Source organism: Gopherus flavomarginatus, chromosome 10 (assembly GCF_025201925.1).
Source record: "Gopherus flavomarginatus isolate rGopFla2 chromosome 10, rGopFla2.mat.asm, whole genome shotgun sequence".
NCBI lineage: Eukaryota > Metazoa > Chordata > Testudines > Testudinidae > Gopherus > Gopherus flavomarginatus.
Window position 1 is genome coordinate 33,830,352 of NC_066626.1, and position 22,251 is coordinate 33,852,602.

A 22,251-nucleotide genomic window follows, 5' to 3' on the forward strand; every position below is an offset into this window, starting at 1 on the left:
TGCCAGTACCCCTTGGTTAAGTCTATTGTAGAGATGAACTGGGCACGTCCCAACTTTTCCAATAGCTCATCGGTACGTGGCATTGGATAGTTGTCCGGACGAGTTACAGCATTGAGCTTACGGTAGTCCACGCAAAAGCGTATTTCCCCATCTGGTTTGGGTACCAGAACCACTGGAGATGCCCATGCACTGGTAGATGAGTGGATTATACCCATCTGTAGCATGTTCTGGATCTCCCGTTCTATAGCAGCTTGGGCATGAGGAGACACTCGGTAGGGTGGGGTTCTGATTGGGTGAGCATTACCTGTATCAATGGAGTGGTATGCCCGTTCAGTCCGTCCTGGGGTGGCTGAGAACAATGGGGCGAAGCTAGTGCACAGCTCCTTGATTTGTTGCCGCTGCAGACGTTCCAGGGTGGTTGAGAGGTTCGCCTCTTCCACGCCACCGTCTTTTTTCCCGTCGTAGTAGACACCGTCAGGCCACTCAGCATCATCTCCCTGGACTGTAAACTGACAAACCTGTAAGTCTCTGGAATAGAAAGGCTTGAGAGAATTAACATGGTACACTTTAGGCTTTAGTGAGGAATTGGGAAATGCTATGAGGTAGTTTACAGCTCCCAGGCGCTCTTGGACCGTGAAGGGCCCTTCCCATGATGCTTCTATCTTATGGGCCTGTTGCGCCTTCAAGACCATAACCTGGTCTCCTACCTTGAAGGACCGATCTCTGGCATGTCTGTCATACCAGGCCTTTTGCTCTTCCTGAGCATCCTTTAGATTCTCTCTAGCAAGGGCTAAAGAGTGTCGGAGGGTGCTTTGTAGGTTGCTTACAAAGTCCAGAATGTTAGTTCCTGGAGAAGGCGTAAACCCCTCCCATTGCTGCTTTACCAACTGTAATGGCCCCTTAACCTCGTGACCATACACAAGTTCAAATGGTGAAAACCCTAAACTGGGATGTGGTACAGCCCTGTAGGCAAACAGCAACTGCTGCAACACTAGGTCCCAATTATTGGAGAATTCGTTGATGAATTTTCGTATCATGGCCCCCAAAGTTCCATTGAACCTTTCCACCAGGCCATTGGTTTGATGGTGGTACGGGGTGGCAACCAAGTGATTCACCCCATGAGTTTCCCACAGTTTTTCCATGGTCCCTGCCAGGAAATTAGACCCTGAATCTGTAAGGATGTCAGAGGGCCAACCTACCCTGGCAAAGATGTCTGTTAGGGCCAGGCACACAGTGTTAGCCCTGGTGTTGCCTAGAGCTACTGCTTCTGGCCATCGGGTAGCAAAGTCCACTAAAGTTAGTACGTACTGCTTTCCTCTGGGCGTCTTTTTTGGGAAAGGGCCCAGAATATCCACAGCTACTCGCTGAAATGGGACCTCAATTATGGGGAGTGGCTGGAGAGGGGCCTTGACCTGGTCTTGAGGCTTTCCCACTCTTTGGCATACCTCACAAGACCGGACATACTTGGCAACATCCTTGCCCATCCCCTCCCAGTGGAAGGAATTCCCCAACCGGTCCTTGGTTCTGTTCACCCCAGCATGGCCACTGGGATGATCATGGGCTAAGCTTAAGAGCTTCTCCCGGTACTTAGTTGGAACCACCAACTGTTTTTGCGGCTGCCATTCTTCCCGGTGTCCACCAGAAAGAATTTCCTTGTATAAAAGTCCTTGGTCTATAACAAACCGGGATCGATTAGAAGAGCTGAGAGGCGGTGGGGTGCTCCGTGCCGCCGCCCACGCTTTCTGAAGGCTGTCATCCGCTTCCTGTTCAGTCTGGAACTGCTCCCTTGAGGCTGGGGTCACCAGTTCTTCCTCAGACTGTGGACTTGGGCTTGGTCCCTCTGGAAGCGATGTAGGTGATGGGGTTGTTTCCGTTGTTGGTGAACCGCTCTTCGCTGGTGCACCTGAGGGTATTTCAGGCTCTGGCTGAGCCTTTTGGGTATGGCTGTCTGTTGCTTCTGCCAGTTTTGGCTCGCTGGCGCCCTCTGGCGTTGAGTTTGAAGATGTAGTTGCACTTGCTGGTGCTGGTTGCTGTTCCAGTTCCGGGCCTGGGACTGGAGATGCTGTGGCTGGTTCAGTGGTAGGCATGGAATCCGGGTCCACTACCTCTGTCTGGGTCTCTGGTAACACAGACGGGGCCTCTGTGGACGGTTCAGGAACAGGAATGGGTCTGGAAGCTTGCCTGGTTTGGCTACGTGTAACCATTCCCACTCTCTTGGCCCGCCTCACCTGGTTGGCCAAGTCTTCCCCCAGTAGCATGGGGATAGGATAATTGTCATAGACTGCAAAAGTCCACATTCCTGACCAGCCTTTGTACTGGACAGGCAGTTGAGCTGTAGGCAAGTCTACAGCTTGTGACATGAAGGGGTAAATTGTAACTTTGGCCTTTGGGTTGATGAATTTGGGGTCAACGAAGGATTGGTGGATAGCTGACACTTGTGCCCCCGTGTCTCTCCACGCAGTAACCTTCTTTCCGCCCACTCTCAAATTTTCCCTTCGCTCCAAGGGTATTTGAGAGGCATCCGGGCCTGGGGATCTTTGGTGTGATGGTGGTGTAATGAATTGCACTCGCATGGTGTTCTTGGGACAGTTGGCCTTGATATGTCCCAGTTCATTACACTTAAAGCATCTTCCATCTGATGGGTCACTGGGCCGAGGTGAGTTACTGGAGACTGGTGAGGTTGAAGGGTAGGGTATCTGTGGCTTTACTTGGGTGGTATGTGGGGTCTTTGGCTGTCCTCGGTTGTAGGGTTTATGGTCTGTGTGCCCCCTGGGGTAATCGTTCCCCTTGACAGTAGCTTTCTTGCTTTCTGCCAGTTCCATCCATTTGGCTCCAATCTCCCCCGCCTCAGCGATATTCTTGGGGTTTCCATCTTGTATGTACCGCGTGATGTCTTCAGGAACACCATCCAAGAACTGCTCCATTTGTATGAGGAGGTTCAGTTCTTCCAAGGTTTGAATGTTGTTTCCTGTTAGCCAGGCCTCATAGTTTTTTGCAATGTAGTAGGCGTGTTTGGGAAATGACACCTCTGGTTTCCACTTTTGGGTTCTGAAGCGCCGACGGGCATGATCTGGGGTTATCCCCATCCTGTATCTGGCCTTGGTTAGAAAAAGTTTATAGTCATTCATTTGGTGCTTAGGCATTTCAGCTGCCACCTCTGCTAAAGGTCCACTGAGCTGTGACCTCAATTCTACCATGTACTGGTCTTCGGGAATGCTGTACCCAAGACAGGCTCTTTCAAAATTTTCCAAGAAGGCCTCGGTGTCATCACCTGCCTTGTAGGTGGGAAATTTCCTGTGCTGTGGAGCAATATTTGGCGCTGGGTTGTTAGGGTTGGCTGGCACAGGCAGCCCAGCTTTTGCCAACTCCAGTTCATGTTTTCTCTGTTTTTCCTTCTCTTCATTCTCTTTTTGTTGCTTTTCCATTTCTCGGCGGTGGGCCAACTCTTCTTCTTCTTGTTTCCTTCGGTGGGCGAACTCTTCTTCTTCTAGTTTTCTTTTGTGTGCTGCCTGTTTGATTTGTTCTTCTCTTTCTTTCATCTCCATCTGTCGCCTGTGTTCAGCTTCTTTGATTTGTTCTTCGGCCGCAATTTTTGCCTTAGAAGTCATGATTCCTGTTTTCTTGTGTTGGGGTGCCCTCCGGTGTTTATCTTCTGAACTGCAGGTTCTCTGTTGCCTCCTGAAGTCTGCCTAGCAACAGTGCCTTTAGCTAATTTTCCTTTTCTCTCTCTAGCTAATGTTCAATGAAGGGAAACCAGAAAAACCACTTTATTTGCATGCCTATAAGTGCTGGTACGACTCTCAATGGGAGTGCTATTGTGTGACAAAAGACTGTTAATAGTCCTTAACGACTTCTGCTTAACATGCAAGCCACAAACTGCCAGAGAGAGCAGAAAAAAAAATTCTCTCTGGTTCCCTTTTAAAACCAACTGTTTCTCTCTGCTAAAAAGCCCTTAGCAGAGAAAAGAAAAATATAATATTCCTACTGGCTTCTGGATTCTAGTCCCACCAGCTGCACACCATGTAATAACCTTAGTCCCAGATTTGGACCTTAGCGTCCAAAATATGGGGGTTAGCATGAAAACCTCCAAGCTTAGTTACCAGCTTGGACCTGGTACCTGCTGCCACCACCCAAAAAATTAGAGTGTTTTGGGGCACTCTGGTCCCTCTGAAAAACCTTCCCTGGGGACCCCAAGACCCAAATCCCTTGAGTCTCACAACAAAGGGAAATAATCCTTTTTCCCTTCCCCCCTCCAGGTGCTCCTGGAGAGATACACAGACACAAGCTCTGTGAATTCAAACAGAGTGAATCTCCCTCTCTGTTCCCAATCCTGGAAACAAAAAGTACTTTCCTATTCCCCCAGAGGGAATGCAAAGTCAGGCTAGCAATCCAACACACAAATCTCCCCGATTCCTTCCTCCCACCAATTCCCTGGTGAGTACAGACTCAATTTCCCTGAAGTAAAGAAAAACTCCAACAAGTCTTAAAAGAAAGCTTTATATAAAAAGAAAGAAAAATAAGTACAAATGTTCTCTCTGTATTAGATGATACAACACAGGGTCGATTGCTTAAAAGAATATTGAATAAACAGCCTTATTCCAAAAGAATACAAATCAAAGCACTCCAGCACTTATATTCATGCAAATACCAAAGAAAAGAAAACCATAGAACTTACTATCTGATCTCTTTGTCCTTACACTTAGAAACAGAAGACTAGAAAGTAGAGCTACTTCTCCAAAGCTCAGAGAAGGCAGGCAGACGGAAAACAAAGACACAGAGACACAATTCCCTCCACCCAAAGTTGAAAAAATCCGGTTTCCTGATTGGTCCTCTGGTCAGGTGCTTCAGGTGAAAGAGACATTAACCCTTAGCTATCTGTTTATGACAGCTGCCTCTTTGGCTGCCTCTTTGGCTGCCTGTTCTCTTTGGTAGGCTGCCTCTTTGGCTGCCTGTTCTCTTTGGTAGGCTGCCTCTTTGATCTGTTCTTCTCTTTCTTTCATCTCCATCTCTTTTTGTTTTATTTCCAGTTGTCGCCTGTGTTCAGCTTCTTTGATTTGTTCTTCGGCCGCAATTTTTGCCTTAGAAGTCATGATTCCTGTTTTCTTGTGTTGGGGTGCCCTCCGGTGTTTATCTTCTGAACTGCAGGTTCTCTGTTGCCTCCTGAAGTCTGCCTAGCAACAGTGCCTTTAGCTAATTTTCCTTTTCTCTCTCTAGCTAATGTTCAATGAAGGGAAACCAGAAAAACCACTTTATTTGCATGCCTATAAGTGCTGGTACTTGCCTCCCAATGGGAGGGCTATTGCATGACAAAAGACCCTTAACATGCAAGCCACAAACTGCGAGAGAGAGCAGAAAAAAAAAATTCTCTCTGGTTCCCTTTTAAAACCAACTGCTTCTCTCTGCTAAAAAGCCCTTAGCAGAGAAAAGAAAAATATAATATTCCTACTGGCTTCTGGATTCTGTCTATATCCCACCAGCTGCCACTCATGTAATAACCTTAGTCCCAGATTTGGACCTTAGCGTCCAAGATATGGGGGTTAGCATGAAAACCTCCAAGCTTAGTTACCAGCTTGGACCTGGTACTTGCTGCCACCACCCAAAAAATTAGAGTGTTTTGGGGCACTCTGGTCCCTCTGAAAAACCTTCCCTGGGGACCCCAAGACCCAAATCCCTTGAGTCTCACAACCAAGGGAAATAATCCTTTTTCCCTTCCCCCCTCCAGGTGCTCCTGGAGAGATACACAGACACAAGCTCTGTGAAACTACACAGAGAGAATCTCCCTCTCTGTTCCCAATCCTGGAAACAAAAAGTACTTTCCTATTCCCCCCAGAGGGAATGCAAAAATCAGGCTAGCAATCCAACACACAGATCTCCCCGATTCCTTCCTCCCACCAATTCCCTGGTGAGTACAGACTCAATTTCCCTGAAGTAAAGAAAAACTCCAACAGGTCTTAAAAGAAAGCTTTATATAAAAAGAAAGAAAAATAAGTACAAATGTTCTCTCTGTATTAAGATGATACAACACAGGGTCAATTGCTTAAAAGAATATTGAATAAACAGCCTTATTCCAAAAGAATACAAATCAAAGCACTCCAGCACTTATATTCATGCAAATACCAAAGAAAAGAAACCATATAACTTACTATCTGATCTCTTTGTCCTTACACTTGGAAACAGAAGACTAGAAAAAAGAAACTACTTCTCCAAAGCTCAGAGAAAGCAGGCAGGCAGAAAACAAAGACTCAGACACACACTTCCCTCCACCCAGAGTTGAAAAAATCCGGTTTCCTGATTGGTCCTCTGGTCAGGTGCTTCAGGTGAACGAGACATTAACCCTTAGCTATCTGTTTATGACAATAGGTATTAGGTATAATGTGTGTGTATAAGAATTAAGATATTAGTTATTAGCCATAAATTGTTATCATAATAGATGTGGCATCTTTGCCTTGTCCCCTTTAATAAGATCCTGCTGGTTTTTACTGGTCTAATATAATTGGTATAATAATGCCGAATGGCAGCCCAAGCTTACAGCCTGGTGGGGGAGGGGGAGGAGGGACTTGACAGCAAAGGATAATGAGATGCCCGGCCTGCCTCATGGTGGCGGAGAGTCACAGTTGCCCGCAGAGACTTCCATGCCCTCTCCCTCATGCAGAATGGATATGAAGAAAGTCCCTAATTAAAAGCACTAATATTTGGGAATAAAAAATGTCAGTCACAGGTTTTTTGATATGCCCTGAAGTTTGTCAGAGATTTATTTGCAAAAACTTCATAGTAAGGGTGAGTCAGCTGTCCTGCTGAATACAACATTACATATAATGGAATACATGATGCAGCTCTTCTCTGTTTTACATTTTCTTAATCAGTATTTCTAAACTGAAGTTATATTCTAAATGTACTCAAATCTTAAGCCAGCGTTCCAGATTACTACATATTTAACTCACTGAAACAAAGACATTCTTTTAAATTAATCAGAGAGGTTTAGTGTGTTCATAACAATGTTCATTGCTTTTAGAAAAAGGGAACAGTAATTTACTTTGTGTGATCTCCATAACAAGAGACATGGTTATGAAATTTCACCAACTTTAAAAAAATATGTTTCCAAAGATTTTAGGTATAACAAGGATTTTGTCTTACTAAGGTACTGATTTTGCTGGAGGGTTCTTTTAAAACTAGTTCATCGGCTAGTCAGAAGTAAAGAAAGGGAAACTCTTTGTCCAGCTATCTGGAAGGGAAGGACTGTTGTCCCTTTAAGGGCTCTCTTCAGTGGGGAGTGGGGGGAGAGGTGGTGAAGGGATGGACAGAAAGGACACAGGAAGACTTGGAAGCACTTTTTTTTTAACTATAGTAATTAAAATGTGTATTTTAGATAAGGGAGGTCTTTTGAAGGATTTATTTAAAAACTGTATGTCTGAAGATCCACGCATTTAAGGCTAAAGATGACTGTGCATCTAAAACTCTATGCAAGCATTTTTTAGAAATGTGATTTTATAATCTTCACCAGCTCACTAATGAAATATTTTTAAAGCAAATTTTAAACTAAGGTCCTGTAGACTAACATGTTCTGTGTAAATATTACATTAATGCACAACTGTTTTTGTCAGTAAAAGTCAGAAACTGACAGTATAAAAATTTATTTGGGCATAAGCTTTCGTGGACATCTGATGAAATGGGTTCTAGTCCACAAAAGCTTATGCCCAAATAATTTTTAGTCTTTGAGCTGACACAAGGACTCGTCCTTGTTTTTGCTGATACAGACTAACAGGACTACCACTCTGAAACCTGTCAGTATATACCTTGGGGTTGGCAAATGCCTGTTAAATGGCTTTATTACCCCTTGAATGTCTCTTTAACAGTTTCAATGTTGTGCTAATAGGTCTGGCAGGCTGGAGGTTTTTTCACTTTTAACTACTAGATTCCCTCCCAAGGAAGACTCACCAGGCTAGAGCAGCCATCTGTGGGAGCCTGCAGGAAGGGTCAGAACAGGGATAGGAAAACAAGAGGGTGGACACTAAGACCCAGTGGTGCCCCAAATTTTCAGGTGCCCTACGCAGCTGCCTATGTTGCCTATGCCTAAGGACGGCCCTGGATGGTATTACCAAACCATGACATCTTGCCTTTGCTTTGGTCTACCAGGAAGAGGCAGTAGGCTTCATTGTCTTTAACTTACATCACAGAAAAACTGATAGAAATGAGAATCCATTTAGGCTCAAATACTACAAGAGGGGAGAGTCTCAAAATATAAAGCTGATATTCATAGGCTTCAGCAACAGTTTTTTTTTTCTTCTTCAGGAAATCAGTTTAAATAGACAAACTATTTTCAAATACATTTATGTATTCACAGGATTTCTAATACAAACCTTCCAAAGCTCAAATACCTCAAGTTAACATTTACTTTTACCCCCAATAAAGGATTAAATAAAATATCAAACCACCTAAAAATTGAAATAAAATAAAGGGTTCTAAATACTTTCTAAATGCTTTAAATATGTTTCCAGACTCTTAAAAATGTGGAATGCCAGAATAATCTGTTTATTACTGCAATTTCCCACCACCTCATGCATACAAAGGCATATACAGACAGACAGGCAAATACCTAGCCTGCCCTCAGGCAGAAGTAAGGTACTGCCAGGTTTACAGGTAGTGCTCAAAGTGCAGTTGAATTGTATGGCACATCTCTATTGCCTCTTGTATTTACCTTCATGCAGTTATTGTTTGGGCCACTGATCTATAGCTGAATGAATTTAACTTTTAGGGGATCTTTTGATTAAAATGCTCCTGAGCACCACACAGCTATCCATCTGTGCAAATCAGTTTCAAGTCAGTAGTCAGGGCTCTGACAAAACTGAAATATAGCCAAACAGATGGGCACACTGAGGGAATTTTATTTTGCTTTGATACTTGTGTGTTTCAACTGGATACTGTAATCTTTCTTAGTGAAAATTAATCTTCTGTTTAAATTTAGATTGCTGTACTTTTGGTAAAATGTGTTCTGCTTGGATTACTAATTGGAGTGTTTGCAATGCATTTTTCTTCACTTTCAGTTATATATAACGTTATAAAGGGATGGAGGGATTAATTTATGAAAGAGTTAAATATGTATAGTTTAGCCGAATGTCTGTGAACGGAGAATATAACAATATTCTAAATTTTTGGAGGACTTAAACACCAAGGAGAGTGAAATATTGTTTAAGGTGATCTATTGGACTATAACTTGGATTAATGAGAGAAAACCAAGCAAGGGAAGTGTAGGCTGAATATACAGGAGAAGTGCTTTACAGTATGGTCAATTAGACTATGGGGCAGGTGAGAGTTTCATCTCTACAGTCATTTCAAACTATTTTAGGAATATCATGTAGAAAACAACACTGCACTGGGTAATGAGTTACACTAAATGTCTTAATAGGTCATTTACATCTGACTTTTAGACTGAACACCTCAGGACAGAGACCATGTCTTTCTCTCTGTTATGTAGTTCTGGCAGTGTTTAACAAATGGTGAAGAATAGTACTTTCTATTGTAGCTTTTATTTGTAATAGGTTTATTTCAGTCACTAAGGGATATATACTACTCCATCTACATACGCAACTTCCACGGATGCTCCAAAGTGTTTGTTTCATCAAAATATATGTGTGTGTTTGACAATACATAGAAGTTTCTCAGCTATCCCCAGTGAGGCAGAAGTGGAGTTTCCTCTTGATTTGACAATCATAAACGCTTTCTCCATCAAGAAAGTGGGCTGTGGCCTTTTACGAGGACATAGCAAAAAACAAGGTTGCTTGCAGCTACTCCATGAACAGTGCTGAGTGTAGAGTGCTTATTCTGGGCCCGAGAAATAAGTACTGACTGGTGGGATCACATCGTAATGCAGGCAGGGACTATGAGCAGTGGCTTTAGAACTTTCTTATGCAAATGGCCACATTCCTGGATCTGTGCACTGAGCTCACCTCAGCCCTCCAGCACTTGGACACCAGAATGAGAGCAACATTGATAGTTGAGAAACAAGGGACAATTGCACTCTGGAATCTTGCAACAGCAGATTACAACTGGTCAATGGGAAATCACCTTGCAGTTAGGAAATCCACAGTGGGACCATTGTCATGCAAGTGTGCAGGGCCATTAATCATCACCTGCTAACCAAGGCTGTGACTCTTGGCAATGTGCAGGACATAATGGATAGATTTTCAGCAATAGCATTTGCAAACTGTAGCGCGGTGATAGGGCACAATAATACCTATTTTGTCACCAGCATACTTTGTCAGAGAGTATATCAACAGAAAAGAACTATTTTATTATGGTTATACAAGCATGATGGGTCACCAGAGATGCCCTGCCATTATCAATATTGGGTGGTCAGTGAAGGTGCTTGACTTTCACATCTTTGAGAATACAGAGATGTTCAGAAAGCTGCAAACAGAGACTGGCTAGACTGGGGTGAAATCTTGAAAAGATCCTGGCTTAATGCATCGTTGGATCCCCCTGCTGTGTGTCCCCAATCCTCCTCTTTCTCCTCATTTTTCATTGCAGGGGTCTGTCTTTGGCTCCTTGGAGGTATCCATGGTGTCGGTGGAGTCTCTGCCACAAATGACATACAGCTCATTGTAAAAGTGGCAGGTCTGTGGTTCGGTACCAGATCATGCAGCACTGCTGCTGATCATTGTCATGATCATCACTGTAAATCTTTTTGTACATGTCCATGTTTCTACAATTGGTCCGTTGATGTTTCTGCACAGCCTCTTCTCCACACAGGCCCAGGAAATTCATTGTGTCCTGTCTAGTCCAGGTGCATCAATCTCTGTAGGTTGACCATAGCTCCATGTTGTTCAGGGAGGTGCTTTAACTATCACTGTAACAGGGCGCTTATGTCGGCTGGAGACAAATTTGTGTGTAGACGAAAATCTTTGTTGATCATTTTTTTTAGTGTATACTAGGCCTTAGAATGTATTAAAAGTGGGTTCCCCCCACTGTCTTATTGTTGCCTAACATTTTCAATTTGTTTGATAGAGTTTGAGTCTTTCCATTTTTGTCTCCTAGCTGAGGTAAGTTTTTACCCCTACTTGTTTCTTGAAGGCTGCTGGCTGAAGGAGTTAATGTATATGTGTGGATTCTACTTTGTGATTGTAAGTTTAATTATTCTTATGACACTCAGAGCTTTGTGTGGCAATCTTTTGTAAATGTCAAATCTTGGAAAGCGGGGGGGGGGGGGGGGGGAAGGAGTGAGTAATTTTATGGATCCACTGCGAGACTTCATATTAACTGACCAGTTAAGCCACTTTTCAAAAAGTTAAAAGGGTACACTTACTTGAAGTAATATATAATAAGATCTGAATCACTCATTTAACACTTCAGTTCCACTGTTCTTTTTTGGTATACCCTGTAATTCTGTCTGGCTTTCATCTTCTCTTTCACCTTTTCTTCACTTTGAAAATGATATAGATTCTCTTTCTGCTAAGCCTGTTTTTGTATCTTTTCCACCTTCTGGTAAATAGATTGAGAAATTGTACAAGAATTATACATTACAGGTAACTTAAAATATGATATTTTGGAAAAATGTGAAAGGTTTAAACACTTCTCTTATTAAATCATATTATTTTGTAATTTGAGGTCCCTGGGGCATGATAAACCCAGTTTAAAACTAATTCAGGCTAAATATAATTTGACTGACCAGTGTCAATGACGGTCAAACCGTGTATTGATAGCACAAACACCAATGTAAATTACAATACAGTTCAAGTAAATCTTTCCCAACTCACTATAGACAGCCTGAAAATCCTTTTTTATTATTCTCTTTTTTATTACTCTTCATTTGTCTATATAAAATAGTATATTAATTAAAACAACCTACCATTGATATTGCCAACCCAAAATGAGCTTTGAATTCCTATTTTTATTCTGCAAATCATGATTTTATTTATCTTGTACTTTTGCTCAATGAATCAAAATTCATCCAATCTTCAATTTTGTCCTTGGTTCCTCTGCTACTTTGACCTTATCTATTGTATTTTGATGTTCTAATGAATTTCCATGTAATTTATTTTATTAAATAAAATAAAACAATTAGTTCAAATAAGGAAATTGGATCATCACCCTCAGGAACAGTCTTGACCTATCAAAGCTAATTCAGCAAGATTAAAAGATGAGCATTTATTAAAATAATCTTGATATTTACATATCCATCTTCCTTTAGCTGCTTTTTAATCTTTTGCTCCTGAGAAATAAGTTTCAGTACTTTTAAGGAATACCAAAGTTAATGAAACTTCTCTCTGTCTGTGAAATTTATTTCTTACTTGTGTACAACAATAAAGGTAATTTTTCTGAGCTAATGACACTTGGTAGTCTTTAATACCACAGAACTTTAGGATTTTCAATAACAAGATCCTTGATCCAATTCCAGGGCAATACGCCTCTGTTATTCTTATTTATAGCTGAAGTGAAGCTTACATAGCAAAATGTGATGCTAGTTGCCTAAGAACTACGGTAGCTTCCTTCCTGTCAGGAGATAAATGCTTCTCATCTGCTCATTAAATACAGCACAGTTTCATGGTGTATAACCCACAGAGAAATATTTTGTGAGGAATAAAGATGAAGAAAACTTCCATATTTCATGCTTTCAGTTAAGAATAGTGTAATACACCAAGGTGCTATGTAACTGAAGTGAAATCTGATTATAATATAATAATAATCATAATTATCACAATGCTTTGTATTAATATGATGTCTCATCCCAGAATTTCTAAACACTGTACAAAAGTTACTTTATTCCCATTTTACAGAAAGGAAACTAAGATTCAGAAAGTGAAATCCTTGTTCTACTAAAGTTAATGCAAAACTCCCAGTGAGGTTTGGGTTTCACGCAATGAGTTTAAGTGATTTACACAAGTCAGTAACAAAGATGGGCACAAAAGCTGAGTCTCCCAACTTCCGGCTGCCTAGCTCTAGCCACTAGAAAATACTGCCTTTGCAGTGAATAGGAAACGTTCAACAGTCTGTCAGATGAAAATATCCCACTTAAATGGCTTTAGTCTTAGAGCCCTAAAAAGAGAAGGGAGAGAGATTTATTATTTGGTGCAGTTAAAATATATGCTTCATAAGATTTGAAAGCAGTGTTGTTGATTTAACTCCTGTTAATTTAAAAGGACAGCCCATTTTTTAAGTTTTACCAACATCTGAAAATACTGATCAGCCCAGAAAAAAAAATTTCCTTATGGATGGAACCAGACAGATTAGATTGGAAACCTTTACAGATATTAATACTTAGCTAAGCAGCATGATGGAATTGCTTTAATCATTTCTGTGCCAAAGGGCCCAGAATGTACACCTTCTGAGTAAAGATGAACAAACCTTACTCTTTTGGTTCCTGGTTTGATTAAGATCCAGTCAACTAATCCCACCTTCCCTTCCATATTTAATATAGTTTTTTTTCCCCTCCAATAAACAGTTTTTGGTTCCTCACTTCTGCTGTCAGTGTGTATTAGATCTTTGCTGTCTCAGCTGTGCACAGCATCATAGGATCCTTTTGTGATCTGCTATTTTCACACCTGGCTTGGTGGGATGTGCAATATCATGTGTGAAACCATTCTCTGGCTGCAGATGGTGGAAACATTTTATTAAGAGTAAGTGCAGAATATAGGCACAGCTGGTCAGTTGGGCAGTAAGACTGCTGGGACCACTGCCTAAGCTAGCAGGAAATAGAGAGCACATAAAAAAATGGTGAGAAGGTGTGCGTAAAATGTTGAATTTTAAGGCTGTGTAATAATGATGACAACCTATGGCTCAGATTGAAGTAATCAAACAAAAGTTGTTTCTATTTTAGTTTGGTGGTTGGTTTTGTTGCATCCTGTGTGATAAATGCACTGCTGGCAAAGGTTGACTTCAGTGAGAATTGCAGGTGCTCAGTTATTCTAAAAATCATGCCATATTGGCTCTGGCATATGTGAGATCAAGCTATAACTGATGTTACATGTTGTAGAATGGATTCCTAGAATATCTGTTTAAAAGTGATCTGTTGTGTGTGTGCTAGAGAGAGAGAGAGAGAGAGAAATGAGACAATCACTACGCTCTGGAATTAACTCACAGAAAAATAAGACAAAAATCCCACAACATCTGTGAGCACAAAGTGATCACTCTATATCTAACCTCAGAGTCCTCATCGTGAAGTAACTGCTTGATGCTCCAGAGCTAGTCTGTTTGTTGTCCCTAGTGCTAGTGCTTACATTAGATCTATTCTTTGCTGACAGGGCCTGCTGCCATTCCCAAACAGAAATTCCTTGCCCGTTTCATCACTCAGCATGGGCTGATGCTGGCCAGACACAGCAAGCATTCTCTGTCCCTACTTGACTCTAGCTATGCTTTCCTCTCGATACAGGGGATATTGCATTAGGAGGATCAGGTGGGCATATCCAGCAGATCAATTTCCTTCAATGGCAGGGGTCTAAAAGTTTTGGTGGATCTCAGTCTTTGCTGTCTTTTATGTTTCAGTGCAGTGACAAATGGCTTTTCACAGTGCAGGAACGAAGAACAGCTTCAAGGAGCAGGGGAGGAAAAAGCTTGTAAGTAAAGAACTAAGCCATCAAATTCTGTCTGCCACAGACAACCACTTTTAAAGGCCAAAGAGAAGAACAAAGTAATGCCAGCAATGAATCTCCTAAGGTCTGGTGTACACTGAGAATGGAAGCCGGCATCCTGATGAAAGTACAGTAGTCTAATAGAAAATGAGAGCAGTTTTTATAAGGGTTTTTCATTAACGTTTTCTTTAATGTTCATTTCAGATGGGAGGGGGAAAAGATACATAGTGATGTGTGCCTTTCTTTTGTTGCTATACATGAATATATCCCTCTTTTGGCATTTGACGAAACTCTCAGGGATCCAGAGGCTAAACTGAGGGCTAGTCTATGCTGCGCACTACATTGGCGCAGCTGCACCATTGTAGCATGTCTGGTGAAGACATGCTATGCCAATAGGAGAGCGTCCTCCCATCAGCATAATTACTCCACCTAAACAAGAGGTGGAAACTGCGTTCATCGCTTCATGTCAATGTAATCTATGTCACTGAGAGAAGTGGCTTTTTCATACCCCAGAGCAACATAAATTGCATCAACTTAAGTGGTAGTGTTGACAAGTCCTGAGCCAAAAGAGTGTATTTATTTTGTGTGTGCTTATAAGCCTTTGCTTAAAGATAGAGGTGATGAAAAGAGACACCAGAGGAAAATAAAAACTGGCCAATATTAAAATATGAATGAGCAACACTACGCAATAGAAGGGAAGGGAACGGGAAAACTAAGGACATCTTCATTTTAATAATGCTGATATACATTTATTGCCTAAAGATGCTGTAACCTGGCAATGTGGGAGCTTTTTTCAGGCTGAATGCTTGAGTTTAACAGGAGATTTTAGCTGGGGTGAGGAAATGTCCTAGTGTCCAGTAGAGCTGTCCAACTAGTTTATTAGTAGTAATAGTTTCAATTTCACCAAATAATTATTTCCAAAAAAAATTCCAATATTCATCCAGCTTTAATAATGTGTCTGGGTATATTAAATTAAATAAGGGGCCAAATTCTCAGGGAGTTTAAATTGGAAAGGGATAGTATAGAAGAGCTCTATCCAGCTAAGGAAGTAATTTAACTTGGTACTTAGATATCACGGTGAATGCAAAACTAAAATAAATGATTGATTAAAATAGATAAGCGTCTTGGCCAAGTATATGTCATAGTTTAGCTACAAAAAGAACTACTTTAATTCCCTTTATATTGTAAAACAGATACAATCCAACTATTTGAGTGAACTCTTTCTAGTACCCAAGGCAAAATATTACATTGTCAAATATGTTATGCATTTGTATGATGACTTGATGAGTTTTTAAATGGCTCTGTTCACCAGTGATGGCCTCCTTCTGAGGTTTTGTCTACTCACTGTTGTGATAGGTACTATTGACATCTCTGAAATCTGCATGATAAATCATATGTGCTGCGTCTCTAGATATTGTACAGTGTGTGCAGGTATTTGATCTTCACTTCTAAAGCATAATAATCCATGCCATGTGTGAACAGTTGGTAAACTCAAGAGCGAAGTATGGCAATTTATCTTGACCAAAGAATGAAATGAGTTGCTAATTAGTATTTTATAGAACAAAAATATAAAAACACAATTTGTAAAGTTTCATTTATCATGGTCCCTTCACATCATTTTGAGGCATGTTGGTAAAGCATTGTGGGGTAACTTAGTCTATTCCCTAAGCTGTGTCTGTTATGTAATTCTGTTCACTTATACACTATCTATTCTTCTGTGAAGATTTCAGAGTACTTTACAAATGTTAATCAGTTGACATTACACAATATTATATTACTGTCTCCATTTTGCTGGTAGGGAAACCAAGGTACAAACAGATCTAGGCCTAAAATTTGAGAAATGGCCACTGATTTGAGTGCTTCAGATTTTATGTTTTCAACTCAAAATATTTTGCCCTGATTTTTTTTCAGAGATGCTGAGTACCAGCAGTTCCTACTGACATAAACTGGACTTGTGGTCTCTGAGCACTTCTAAATATGAGGTCCACATTGTATAAAGATGAGAACCTCAAAAACATAGGCACCCAAAATCAGAGACCAGTCCTGAAAATTTCAGCCATGTAACTTGCTTAAGCTTATGCAGAAGACGAGTGACAGAGCTGGGCAAGTGAGTCTCAGAGTTAGTAACAGAACCCAAGGGTCCTGAGTTCCAGTACACTGATCTTACCACTAGATAACATTGACTACCACTGTCTTGTAGGAAAATAGGGGACTTAGCCTGCAGAGCTGCTAGTCTGGCCTCTCAAAAACACTACATTCACTGACAAAATTCAGAGTGGAAAAGGGTCATAGTCATGGACAAGATCATTGGCTCCATTAAAAAAGACTGTCACTTTCCTTTAGGAGGAGTGCACTGAATGTATTGCTCTTCCCTTGAAGTAGCTCTTTTTTAAAGTTCACCATTAGTTTTTGATAGGAATTGTGTGGCACTGGGCAGAAAGGAAAGAATCATAAAAGAATACATGTGGTGGCTAAAGATAAACCTCTTAATGTTTTCTGTCTCCTTCAATTTGTGCCTCTCCTTCCAATTCAGGTTCCCTGCAGCAAGATAAAACATGAATTAAGAGGTTCAGATTGCAATATCAGAAGGAAAGCTACCGCAGTAGCATGGTACACTAGTACTTGGTGTGAAATTGTAATAACCCTGTAGACTGATACAGGAAGTAAAGTCATAGCAAAAAGCTTTATGAGGAAGAAGAATGGCCTTTTGAGAAGATAGGCCTCTACATCTAGTGACTCATAAATTATAAAAATATATATCAGAGAGTTGTTAAAAGTTATAGTCAGTAAAGTAAAACAACAATTACTAGTGGAAAATATATTGAAGGGCATAGAATCATAAAGGGAATGGACCTTGATAGGTCAACTAGTCTGGTCCCTTGCACTGAAGCAGGACAAAGTATTATCTAGGCCATTCTTGAAAGGTATTTGTGTAACTGTTCTTAAAAACCTCTAATGACAGAGATTCCACAATATTCTGAGGTAATTTGTTCCAGTGTTTAACTACTCTTACCGTTAGGAAGCTTTTCCTAATGTGGAACCTAAATCTCCCTTGCTGCAGTTTAAGACCATTACTTCTTGTCCTGTCAATGGATAAAGAGAACAATTTGTCACCAGCCTATTTATAACAACCTTTTGCATACTTGAAGACTGTTCTCATGTCCCCTCTAAGGCCTGGTCTACCCTAGGAAATCAAGTTGGTGTAGCTACATCCACACTTCTGAGCAATACACTTAACTGACCTAACCCTTGTTGTAAACAGTGCTAGATCAATGAGAGGAGCCCTCTCCTCTGTGCAGATAGCATCTTCACTGAAGTTACAGTGGTACGACTACGCCACTGCAGCATTTTAAGTGTAGACAAGCCCTCAGTTTTCTCTTCTCCAGACTAAACAAACCCAATTTTTTCCAATCTTTCCTCCTAGGTCAGGCTTTCTTGATTCATTTTTGTTGTTCTCTTCTAGACTCTCTCCAATTCGTCCACATCTTTCCTGAAATTTGGTGCCCCAAATTGAACACAAAACTCCAGTTGAGGCTGACTAGAGCGGAAGAATTACTTCTCATGTCTTGCTTATAACACTCCTGCTAATACATCCCAGAATGATGTTTCCCCTCTCTTCACTCTGTTGACTCTCATTTAGTTTGTGATCCATTATAACCCCCAAATCCTTTCCTGCAGTATTCCTTCCTAAGCAATCATTTCAATTTTATATTTGTGCAATTGATTATTCTTTCCTAAGTATGGTGTTTTTTATTGGTCCTTACTGTATTTCATCCCATTTACTTCATCCTATTTCTCCAGTTTGTTAAAATCATTTTGCATTCTAATCCCTTCTTCCAAAGTGCTTGTACCCACTCACAGTTTGTTATCATGCACAAAGTTTATTGGTGTACTCTCTATGCCTTTATCAAAATCATTTATGAAAATATTGAATAAAATTAAACTCTGGACAGATTCCTGCAGGACCCCACTTCATATGCCCTTTCAGCTTGATAACTATGAATACGGTTTTTCAACCAGTTATACACTCACTTTATAGTAGCTTTGTCTGAGCTATAATTCTCTAGTTAGCTTATGAGATGGTAATGTGAGACAGTATCAAAGCCTTACTAAAGTTGAGATACATCACATAATCTGCTTCCCTCTATCTCTGGGGCCTGTTACCCTGTCGAAGGATAATAAATTGGTTTGACGTGATTTGTTCTTGACAAATCCATGTTGACTGTTACTTAATCCTTATTATCTTCTAGGTACTTGCAAATTGATTGATTGATTATTTGCTGCATTATCTTTTTGAGTGCTGAAGTTAAGCTGACTTGTCTATAATTCCCTGGGTTGTCCTTATTCCCATTTTTATAGATAGTTACTATATTAGCCCTTTTCCAGTCCTCTGGGATCTCTCCTGTCCTCCACAAGTTCTCAGAGATACTTGCTAATCTCTTTAGCCAGTTCCTCAAGTATACTAGGATGTATTTCATCAGGCCCTGATGACTTGAAGACATCTAACTTGTCTGAGTAATTTTTAACTTGTTCTTTCCCTATTTTAGCCTCAGATCCTATCCCATTTACACTGATGTTCATTTTGTTATTTGTCCAATCACTACTTAACTTTTTGGTGAAAACTGAAACAAAAAGACATTTAACATTTCAGCCATTGCTGTGTTTTCTATTATTGTCTTTCCCTCTCGTTGAGTAATGGGCCTACCTTGTTCTTGATCTTCCCATTGCTTCTAATGCATTTCTAAAAGTGTTTTCTTGTTACCCTTTTATGTCCCTAGCTAATTTAATCTTGTTCCGTGCCTTGGCCTTTCTAATTTTGTCCCTATATACTTGTGTTTTTTTTTATATTCATCCTTCATAATTTTACCTACTTTCCACTTTTTGTATGACTCTTTTGAGTTTCAGGTCCCTGAAGAACTCCAGGTTAAGCCAAGGTAGTCTCATGCTGTATTTACTGTCTTTAATATGCATTGGGATAGTTTGCTTTTGTGCCCTTAATAACATCTCTTTAAAAAATTGCCAGCTCTCTTGAACTCTTTTTTCCCTTAGACTTACTTCCCACAGGATCCTACCTATTAATACTCTGAGTTTGCTAAAGCCTGCCTTCGTGAAGTCCATTGTCTTTATTTTGCATGATGAAAATATTTTAAGTAAGAAATAGCATTTTAACTCTGACCTACCTCTGTCTGTCCATGTTTCACCTTCCTACAAATAAAATCTGAGCAATCAGTTAAGAATTAAAATTCTAAGGCCATAATCCAGTAAAGCACTTAGGGATAGACTGTAATCTTACAATCTGCCATGAATAAGGGTTAATTTGCCATTGCATTGCCCTGGGAACAAAGTATTAACTGAGTTAGACTGAATTCCTTCTCCCCTCCCCTCATGCTTTGAGGAGTGGAGTAAGTTCTTTCAGCTCCTTTTGCGGAGCAGTTATTTCCCTGCGTGCACTTGGCAAGTAAGTGGGAGGGTAAAGCCAAGGCTTTTCCCATACTCTGCATTTTTCTGCTTCCTTCCTGCCCACTTGCTAGCATGTTTGGACTAGTAATCTGAGCAGCACAGAGCTGGGTTGTAAGGAAGGTTTTACTTCCCTTCTTCCTCTGTTGAGCGAGGGCTGCGACAATCTAGCCTTTAAGCACTTGTGTAAATTAGTCACATGAGTAGGGTGACCAGGTATCCGGTTTTCGACCACATGACAGGGCAGGACTCACCCCTGCGGTGCCTCCCACTGGTCACTCCAGGAATTAGCTCAGTCCATGGGGAGCACTCTCTCCTGGTGGTGTCATGTCCATATCTCGCTCTCCATTGGCACCTGGACCTGCATTGCTCCCTTCTGCTTGCGGGATCCCCTTCAGGATACTGCCCCCTAGTCCGTTCTCACCCTCTTCCGGGGGGGAGGGGTTAATAGCAGTCTTTCACCTGCCACAGTGGCCAGCCGCTCCCAAAGTCTAACCCCTTCCTTCAGTGGTATGGTGCAGTCCAATATGGCCACTTCCCACAGCCAGTTGCAATATAACGGGGAAGGGGGGGACCCAGGCCCACCCGCTACTCTGGGTCCCAACCCAGGGACCCTCTAGCAGCAGCCTCCCTGCCCTCCTTCTCTCCCCTCACTTGCTGTCTGCTCTCCCTGGATCACTTCCCCTCTGACTCTTTGCACCCTTTTGGCCTTTCCCTCAGGGCCCACAGCCTGACAGGTAGCAGGCTGGAGTTCTCTTCAGCTCTCTGAGCCTGTCCAGCACTGCACTGTGCCAGGTGCTAGTCTCCTAGCTCAGGAGACAGACCTTCCTTGTTGGAGGTCTGGGAGAGAATGCCTGTTCCTCTCCTAGGCAGCCTTTATATAGGGCTGAGCCTGGCTCTGATAGGCCGCCACTTGCTCAGCCCTCATTGGCTCTCCCACAGGCCTTCCCTGATTGGCTGCCTCTCAGTGCAGCCACTATGGCCTGCCCTAACCCAATCTCTCATAGGGTGGGGCAGCTGCCCCATCACAGACCGGAACACCTGGTCAAAAGGGGACGCTGGCTGATCCAGTGAGCATCATCGCCCAGGCCGTTAAGCCAGCGGTGCTGTGGTGCTAAGGCAGGCTAGTCATTACCTGTCCTGGCTGGCACCGCACTGCACTCCAGAAGCAGCCAGCAAGTCTGTCTCCTAGGCAGGGGGCACGTGGTTCCACGCGCTGCCCCCATCCTGTGCACTGGCTCCGCACTCCCACTGGCTGGTTCCCAGCCAATGGGAGCTGGAGGGGGGGCAGTGTCTGCAGGTGAGAGTGGCATGTGGAGCCTTCTGGCCCCACTGCATAGGACCTGGACTTTCTAGGTGCTTCCGGGGCATGTAAAGCACAGTGCCAGGACAGGCAAGCAGCCTGCCTTATGCCCCCCACTGTGCCACTGACCAGGAGCACCCCTGAGTTAAGCCTGCGTCCCAACCCCCTACACCAAAGATGGAGCCCCCTCCTGCACCCCAACCCCCTCATCCCTGGCCCCAGCCCAGAGCCTTCACCCCCCCCTCCACACCTCAGCCCCCTGCCACAGCCCAGAGCCCTCTCCCACACCTTAACTCCTCAACCCCGGCCCCACCCCAGAGCCCTCACCCCCTCCTTCACCCTAACCTCCTGCCTCAATCCGCAGCCCCCTCCCACATTCCAAATCCCTTGGTCCCACCCCCAAGCCTGGATCCCCCTCCTGTACCCCAGTCCAGACCCCACACCCCAACTTGTTGCTTCAACCCAAAGCCCCCTCACTCATTATGAATCCATCCTGGAGCCCATCTTTGCCTAAGTAAACAGCATTACCAACTCTTGCAATTTGATCTTAAATTTTATGATATTTGGTGATTTGAAGGCAAGTGATTATGTGGTAATCTCAGCCTTCTTTTTTTTTTAATTTCCTCGCCCTTGTAATGGTGGAGAAAAGCCTGAAAAAGCAAACTAGGTGCACCCTAAAGGCTTGGAAGACAAAGGACAAATACCAGAGATTTATTTTTGACATCTCATGATTTTTAAGGCAATCTTATGATTCGGGGCCCCCAACTCATGATTTTGAATGCTGGGGCTGAACAATAATGAATGACTGAATATTTGAGTGTCTATGTGCAGTGTTGAAGTGAACAGACAACAATAACATGGATAAAATATGGAAGTAAGTGTTCATTTTCTAAGGGCTTGTGACATGGTGTTCATCCCATACTAGCCTGC